At 46.0% G+C, this 8,011-nt stretch overlaps 1 protein-coding gene across 1 annotated transcript in view; it reads right to left on the bottom strand.

The window, feature by feature from the left end:
- Positions 1-8,011, bottom strand: part of SLC6A20 (solute carrier family 6 member 20) — a 35,147-nt gene that overhangs the window by 26,768 nt on the left and 368 nt on the right. The window lies entirely within an intron of this gene.

Genomic DNA, 8,011 nt, shown 5'->3' with positions numbered 1-8,011 from the left:
GCATGAGGAGGCCTGGCCGACAGACAGAGGCCTGAAGAAGGGTGCCTTTGCTCCCACGTACCTGGATGGGGCATATTGTGGGAGATTAAATACAGCCACGCTTTTCACCCCTGTTCCCGTGGAGGGGGCAGTCCATTCCCCCACCTGTGACTCTGGGCCGGCCTTGGACCTGCTCCGTCTCACAGGACGTGGGGAGAAGGGCGCCATGGTGCTCGCTCGGGACGCCTCACAGCTTTGCTTTCATTCTCTTGGAACGCGGCCCTGAGACCACTTTGTACAGAAGCTGGTCCAGACTTGAGGACAAGAGGCCATGTGGAGGAGGCCCAAGGGCCCTGCCAACTCGGCACCAAATGCCCATGTGCGCACGGCCTTCCCGTCCAGACACCCCTACGGCGAATGTAGCCGCGCGAACCAGGCCCGACCAGACCAGTAGAGAAATGTGCGGCCCACTCACAGAACTGGCAGAGATAACTAATTGTTGTGTTAGCCACTTTTTTTTTTTTTTTTTGCTTCTCAGTGCTTTAGTGTGTATTTCCCCAAAACAAAGACATTCTTTTACATAATTCTACTGCAAAAAGCAAAATCAACAAATTAATACCGATGATAGGACTTTGATTTTATCTACCCGCCTTACTGAGATCTTTACCAATCGTCCCTCTAATGTCCTTTTCCTGGTCTCAGACCCAGCTCTCAACCACGCGTGGCGACCCCGTCACGTCTCGTCAGTCTCCTTGAATCTGAGACAGCTTCTCTGTCTTTTCTCGTCTTTCGTGACCTTGGCATGGTGGTGACCTAGCCAGTTATTTTGTGGCGTGTCCCTCATTTTGGGTTTTGGCAGGGACATGAAAGAGGTCAGAGGCACGTGATTCGATCTGCCCCATTCCTGGCGATGTTCAGTGTGCTCGCTCGGTTAAGGCGGGGTCTACCAGATTTCTCCACTGAAAGTTACTATTTTCCCTTTTGAAATCATGGAGAATCTCGTAGGGAAATAGTCTGAGGTGAGGTAACTGTGCTAGGTCTCCTCAGAGTTTGCCCGCAATCATCTACCGATGATTCTTGCCCGAAACTATTAACACCGTGTCGGTTGCCAAATGATTTTCTAATTCCATCGATCTCTCTAAGTCCTCAGGTTTCGGAGTTCTCTGTTGTACAGAAGCAGGTGACAGACGCGCCCATCCAGCCGCGTGTGGAAGTCTGCACTGACCTGGGCGAGTGGGGTGTTCGTAGTTGCAGATTTACTGGGAGGATGCAAGGCCGGCTCTTAGCCTGGTGAATTCTTGCTCTTCAGCACCTCCCCATCACCCCGCCACGCTGGTTTTCTTGTGTCCTCCCCACAGCTGTCCTCCTACAGTTAATCTCAGATCACGTCACTCCCTGCCTCCCCTCCCCTTTGCCCTTTCACCTGGTCAAAACCCTCTTCGGCTTCTCCTTACACCTAGAATGACCCCCACGCGCCCTCCGTGGCCTCTGGGACACGGGCTCCTGGCTTCCTCTCCGAGCTGCTGGGCCTCCTTCGCTCTGTCATAGTCACGTGGCCCGTCTTGCTGCTCTGGCCCCGGCATGCTGTCCTTGCTGTCCCCTCTGCCTGGACCGTTTTCTTCCTTCTTTCTGTTCTCTGCCAAACTCGGCTTCCCTGGAGTGGCTGCCTGGTCCGCCATTCGCGAAGACAGTCCCCGAGCCAGAGCGCCCCTCCCACTTCGTCCCCTGCTGGACTCTCCCCACAGTAGTTCCCCATGCGAAATTATGCTGCAGTTGAGTCGTCCGCTTGCTGTCTGTCTCCCCGCAGTATGGACGCTCATGCTCCCTGATCTGCTCGGAGCCGTGAGTATTTTGTTGAATGCAGGGAGGAATCATTCGGGTCTCACTAGACCTTCCATACGTAAACATCACTTTCTCCAGGAACCTTTCCAGATCACCCAGGGGTCCCCTTCTCTGGTCTTCGGTCTCCTGGTCAGCCCTCGATCACTGAGTGTCTACTGCTCGGCCCACCCCCACTTCTCTATATAGCTCCTGAGGGTAGGGATGGGGTCCGCCTGGCTCACACTTGAATCTCTAGCTCTGGCACAGACTGTTTGTTGAATGACTACCTGAGGGGAAATAGTACAGCAGGAGTGGTTCTACCAGGAAGAGATGACAGAGAGGTCTGATAAAGTTCATTATGTTGCTAAAAACAGCATGAATTTAAAAACTTCATGTAACATGACTTCGAACTCTGACTTTACTTTGCGTCCGTACTGGGGAAGATGTCCACTGGGTAAGTCTATGTTGGCCTGTACCTCCCTCAGAAAGGACAAACAATCAGAAAGAAGGCTTTGGACCTTTAACGAGCCATAGATAACAATAAAAGCAGCACCCTCAGGTCTCAGAGCAAATGTCTTCCTCTGAAATCTACTGTGAGAAACAGAAGGAATTTGTAGAAAATGTCTGGTACTTGACCTCTGAGAGTCAAGAGGACACTTTACAGAACAGTATCGGGCGATGAGGAAGAACGGGCAACTCAAGAAGAAAAAAGATTAAATAAAGATGAAAAAAGTACCAGGGTTAATTTAAAACCAGTGGAGGCAATACGTGAAATAATTAATAATAATAATAAAAAAAACACCTCGAGAAATTATCCTGCAGCTTAGAGGAAAAGGGTGAAGCAGTGGAAATTATAAGAGAAGAAATGAGGCGTGGCCAGCAAGCCTAAGAATTTCCATCTGTAATAAGAACTAAGGAGAAGGGAACACCACACACAGTGGTTAGAACGTGCACAATACATGGATCCTACGAGACATTCCTGGGGCGTGTCGCTGAGAGCGCTCATTAGTACCAGGTAAAAGCGATGGATATTTAATACCTAGACGCAGAGTTCACAAATTCTTGAGGTAAAATTTTCATATGCTATCATATAAAGTTCTATAATCTCTTAATTATACAGGGGACCTAAGAACTAATAAACAATAAATCTGGCTGCGGAGTTCTCCTTTGCAGAACTAAAAACCTGAAAAATCTTCACAGAATGGAATAACATCTGTATAGTTTTGAGTAAAAATGATTGTAGCTCATTTGCGTGGGATATAAAGGGAAGATATTTTCAGATATGCTTAGACCGTGAACCGGCTATTTATTATTCCTGAACAAATTACTTACAGGTGAACTATAGCCACTTAGTACCTGATCAGGATAAAACACTTAACCATGGAGTTTTGTTACAAAAGAACTAATGAGTGATAAACAAACTAAACAGGATGAATTCTAAAAATAATATCGTTAACATCATTATAAAATAACCCAAACGAAAAACGTTAATTCTCAAATGAGCAGACGTGTAATATTAGAAATAAAACGGTCCTTGTCATGGGTCCGAAATACTGACAAGTGAAACGGGGATGAGCGAAGAGACAAGACGTGAAAATAGGCTACAGTTTTCGACTCTCACAGGCGACACCAGCAGATAACATTTCATTCTCGATGCTGATAATTAGAGCAGATGAGCACACTTTGGATTTAATTTTTTTTTTTTTTTTAAGAAAAGTTTTATGAGAAGGGAACGTACACTTCTAGATGTGGAAGTGAGCCTGAGCGAGAGAAGCGTGCCTCAAACGACCTTATTTAAAATTTTAAAGGAACTGCTAGTAGACTAAAGATACGACTTATACCTTCAAAATCACTTGCGGAAAATAAGCAACGGCGATACACTTCGCATTGCAGAAGAGCAAAATAAAACTCGACAACGACGACAGGAAGAAAACAGCAAAGCAGTACAAACGTGATGAAAAATAACAGCAAATACGTCATGACCGTATATATAAACGGAACAAATTCTTCCAATAAAAGATAATAATCGTTTTGGTTCTAATGGTATAAAACTGTAAATGACTTAAAGTTCCACATTGGAGAATGGGTAAATAAGTTATGTTACACCTGTAAAGGGAATATTATAGAGCTAAGTTCATATTTTCAAATAATATTAAATGATCTTGGAACTGATAATAGGTTAAGTTAAAAAAAGGAAGGCACTAAATTACAAATAAAAGATGGCCCTAATCTTTTAAAGCAAAAAATGTGTTAAAGGTCGTGACCTCTAGGATCTGGAATTTGGGGTGATTTTGTATTCTGTCTCTTTGTTGTATTTTATTTGTTTGTATTACTCTACTTTCTACCATGAAGGTGTGTTACATTTATAACCACAACACACACACATACAAATTCTACAGCATGGTGCTGCTTATTGCCCTAATTATTGTAGCCAGCACCTTATCTGTTTGCTAAACCCAAGAATCTCACTAGGAGAGAGATTTCTTCTATATAAAACTGATCTCTGCAAGCCCTCATTCACATCTTGCTCTATTTTTTTGAGACCCACAAAGAGAAAAATCAAAGTCGGCCACTTTCCAGGGAAAGTTTATTCAGGCTTCCAAACTCTCCCTCCGCTGACACACCTCTGTCCTCAACAAAACTCGCCTGGCCCACTTGGTCCCAGGCTGGGTACTGATCTGAAGGGCTGTGGCTTCAGCGGTGTCACGGGGCTGGCTGGCTGACACCAGCTCTCAGGGGCTAGCTGTGCACATCTCTTCCCAGCCCACATCCCGGGACATGACGTTGCTATTCTGAAATCCGCCATGGTGGGAATATGTACACCATGGTAATCTGCAAATGTTGCAAATTAGGTCCTGTGCCTCCGCCAAAAGCTAGTTGTTCAACACTTACCAGTACCCCGCTGCCTGGTCCCTAGCAACTGGTGGCTAGGAAGGGGGCTTCCTCCTAAGTGTGGTCCATGGACCAGCAGCTTTGATGGGCATCATTTAGGAGCTTGTCAAAAATGCAGAATCCTGCCCACCCACCGACATCAGAGTCAGAATCTCAGGGGTGGGGTCCAGCAGTTTACCAAGATCCTAAGCACCAGAGAGGAGCAGAAGGGGCTTTGAGGGGAAGTGGGACAACCAGGCTTGAGTGTCATTGTCCTACTGCATAGTCAGATGTCATACAATTTCCCCTTCCTTATGGTTCAAATATCACATAGAAAAAAATTTAGGAAAAAAAAAAATCCGTATTTCCACTAGCCACACAACTGTTCTCATTTCTCCATATTTCCTCCACGATTTGAGTACGTGCTTATATAAAACTCATATTTATTTTCTACATGTTAGTCTATACAGCACATTTGCACCCTAGTTTCTTTCTGAATAACTTAGACGCTGACATGATTTGCCAAGGTCTGCTGAATTTTTTTCAAGAAGAGATTCTGTGCAGTTCCTTCAGCTGCCCACCCCTCTTCTCTTCCAGGGCCGGAGTGCTGTGTAGAGGTGGCTGGTACCTGGAATGTAATCTACGGAATTAACATTCCTTGTGCTGGGCCTGGAAAACAGGTCTCCCTGGTTCCAGGCAGGGCCCTGCCGGAAGGAGCATGAACCCTTAATCCGTTTTATTCTGGAAAGTATTTTGGCACAGCTTGGCCCTGTGGTTTATCAACAAGCTCTTTGTTGGCTGGGGGTGCGAGGGTCACAGCTCTGTTTAGAAGGAAGTAATACACCCTTCTGGAGCCTTTTATGATGTGGTTGGTTTACCCTTTAGCTTTAGGTAAAGAATGGATCTGTAAATCGCCTGGGTTTGGGGGAACATAAATCACTTATTAGTAGGGGACACCAATGGCAGCAAAAGGCTTGAGAAAGCCACAGGCACCCCCACCTCACATACCCTGTGGCTTTTCATAACAGACCTGGCTCATTCATCCAGCAAATATTTATTGGCGCCTCCTCTGACTCCACCGCTTCACAGAGATGGGGCTAGTGGGAGACAGAGAAACTCTGGAACAATGTGCAGTCCTTCTGACCAGATGCTCCCTCGGCCTAGTAGGCAGTGGGGACAGTCAGGGAGAGTGACCGAGAGAGGGTAACGTTCGGCCCGGCCTGGAGGGAAGAGTGGGAGCGTGTCAGGCTAACAACAGCTTCTCGGGGGAGGAAATATCCTGTGCGAGGTTGGAGGCAGAGAGGAAGCATTCACCAACCGAGAGCTGGTCAGAATTGTTGAGGGCGGGGCGCTGGCCTGGAAGACGATGGTGGGGCATGAAGTGGAAATAGACGTAGGTGTTAGGTGGTCAAGTCCTCAGGATGAATGACTTGGTTATTATTCTGCAGACACTCATGCCTGAGAGGGTGGCATCCATCCAACCAACATCTGTCCACCTCCAACCTGTCCATCATCCATCCATCCATCCATCCATCCATCCATTCCATCTATTTTCTCCTCTGTGTCTGCTCACTTGTCAGCCACCATCTATCCATCTTCCTAGCCACCTACCAGACTAAGAAGACTGCACGAGATATTTTCTTTCTTTTTCCTGGGTCCTGAGGGCCTGTGGTTTCCTCAGCAACTCCTTATGTCTATTCTACTTCAGAATTGCTCTGGCCCGTGTCCACCTGTAGACTATTCGAGTGATGGCGTTGTTAGAAACAAAGAATAACACAGTCACGGGATAGCAAGGCTCACCTGGCCCGATTTTCGGGAAAGAATAAAGGTATCATGGGTACGTGTGCTGAACACACATAACGACAAGAAAATCCCATCCTGACAAATAATTATTTCGAAAGGCAGTTATGAAACTTAGAGCACATGGCAACACATGCCCTTCACCGAATTATAATGTCTTTATGTCCTTTACATTAAAAAAAGACTCAGAATTAAGAATGCACTATTTTTAAAAAACTATGGATTAATCTTTTTGTCAATTTTTTTTTTTTTTGAGCTGGTGGGCATGGGGGTAGGGGAGAGTAGGGCTTTAGATCTTAGTCTTCTTAAATGAGTTAAATTTTGTAAATACTTCAGTCTAACATCTTTCATTGTCCATTGGTGAAATAAAAAAAAAACATGCAGATTACAGATGATAACACACACACACACACACACACACACACACACACACACACTACAAGGTTAGTGAAAATCACCCAGAGATAAGTATTGCTAACGCTTTGGTATATATATTTTTTTCATTCTCTTTTCTCTGTATATTTTAAAACATAATCGAGATCATCCACTTAATACACTGTGTTGGTTCTGACTTCCCCTCCCTCCATTTAATGTATGAAATGAAAAAATGCATCAAGTTTTTTGAAAACACCATCTTAGCGGCTGCAAAGAACAGCGTTGCGTGGATGCTCCATATTTTTTGACCCAATTCCCTTTAGTTGAGGGCTTAGGAAGTTCCCAGTGTTTTGCTCTTATTAAAAGGTGGGGACTATTCTACTACAGTCTACCTCCTGTCAGAACTGTCACGATTTCCTTGAGATAGAATTCTAGAAATGGAATGCCTCAGAAAGACTTCTTGTCATGCCAAGACTTGTCCCTATTGCCACACTGCCTTCCAAAAAGGCAGTGGGCCTTCAGGGAGGTTCTTTGGCATGCCACAGAGAGTGTCCCCAGCTCTCTGAATATTAAGGGAATGCGGTGTGTTTGCCGTCTGTCTGTCTAGTGAGCGTGCTGTGATACCTCAGAGGAAATATTAAAAAAAAAAAAAAAGCAGAAATAGAACGACTTGCCTTCCTGCCCTCTGTAGCACCAAACCCAAATCAATCTTTTTTTTTTTTTTAATTAAAAATCTAAAGAAATAGCTCAAGATCTTTCTACCCTGAGTTTCGAATGGTGCCAGGAATATAAGTTTCTGAACTGAAAGTAGTATAAAGAGTTTCTGCTGAACGAGCCAGTTGACACTTAAGCGCAGGGCTTATTCGCTAGAAGTCAGACCATTGTCACCTCTTCTCCAGAGGGAGGAAAATCGTGTCCCCTTGCGCCTCCTAGAGCGGCGGCCTGGGCACCAAGGGTGCGGTGGGGGCTTGGTCGGCCCTGAGATGGGCTTGGGGGCTGCAGGGGGCCTCCAGCCGTGGCCTGAGATGCTGCGGGTCCGAGCCTGGCTCTGCACCGCTGGGCAATCACGTACGCTCTCTGAGCCTCAGTTTACTGGTCTGGAACATGGGACCAATCCGAGCGCGCACCCCCAGGCGCGTGGGGACTGGATGGCACTCGGCGCCCG

The sequence above is a fragment of the Pteropus vampyrus genome, unplaced genomic scaffold (assembly GCF_000151845.1).
Source record: "Pteropus vampyrus isolate Shadow unplaced genomic scaffold, Pvam_2.0 Scaffold35, whole genome shotgun sequence".
In the NCBI taxonomy this organism is placed as follows: Eukaryota; Metazoa; Chordata; class Mammalia; order Chiroptera; family Pteropodidae; genus Pteropus; species Pteropus vampyrus.
The sequence above is the reverse complement of the archived record's forward strand: the minus strand, read 5'-3'. Positions and strand labels throughout refer to the sequence as shown.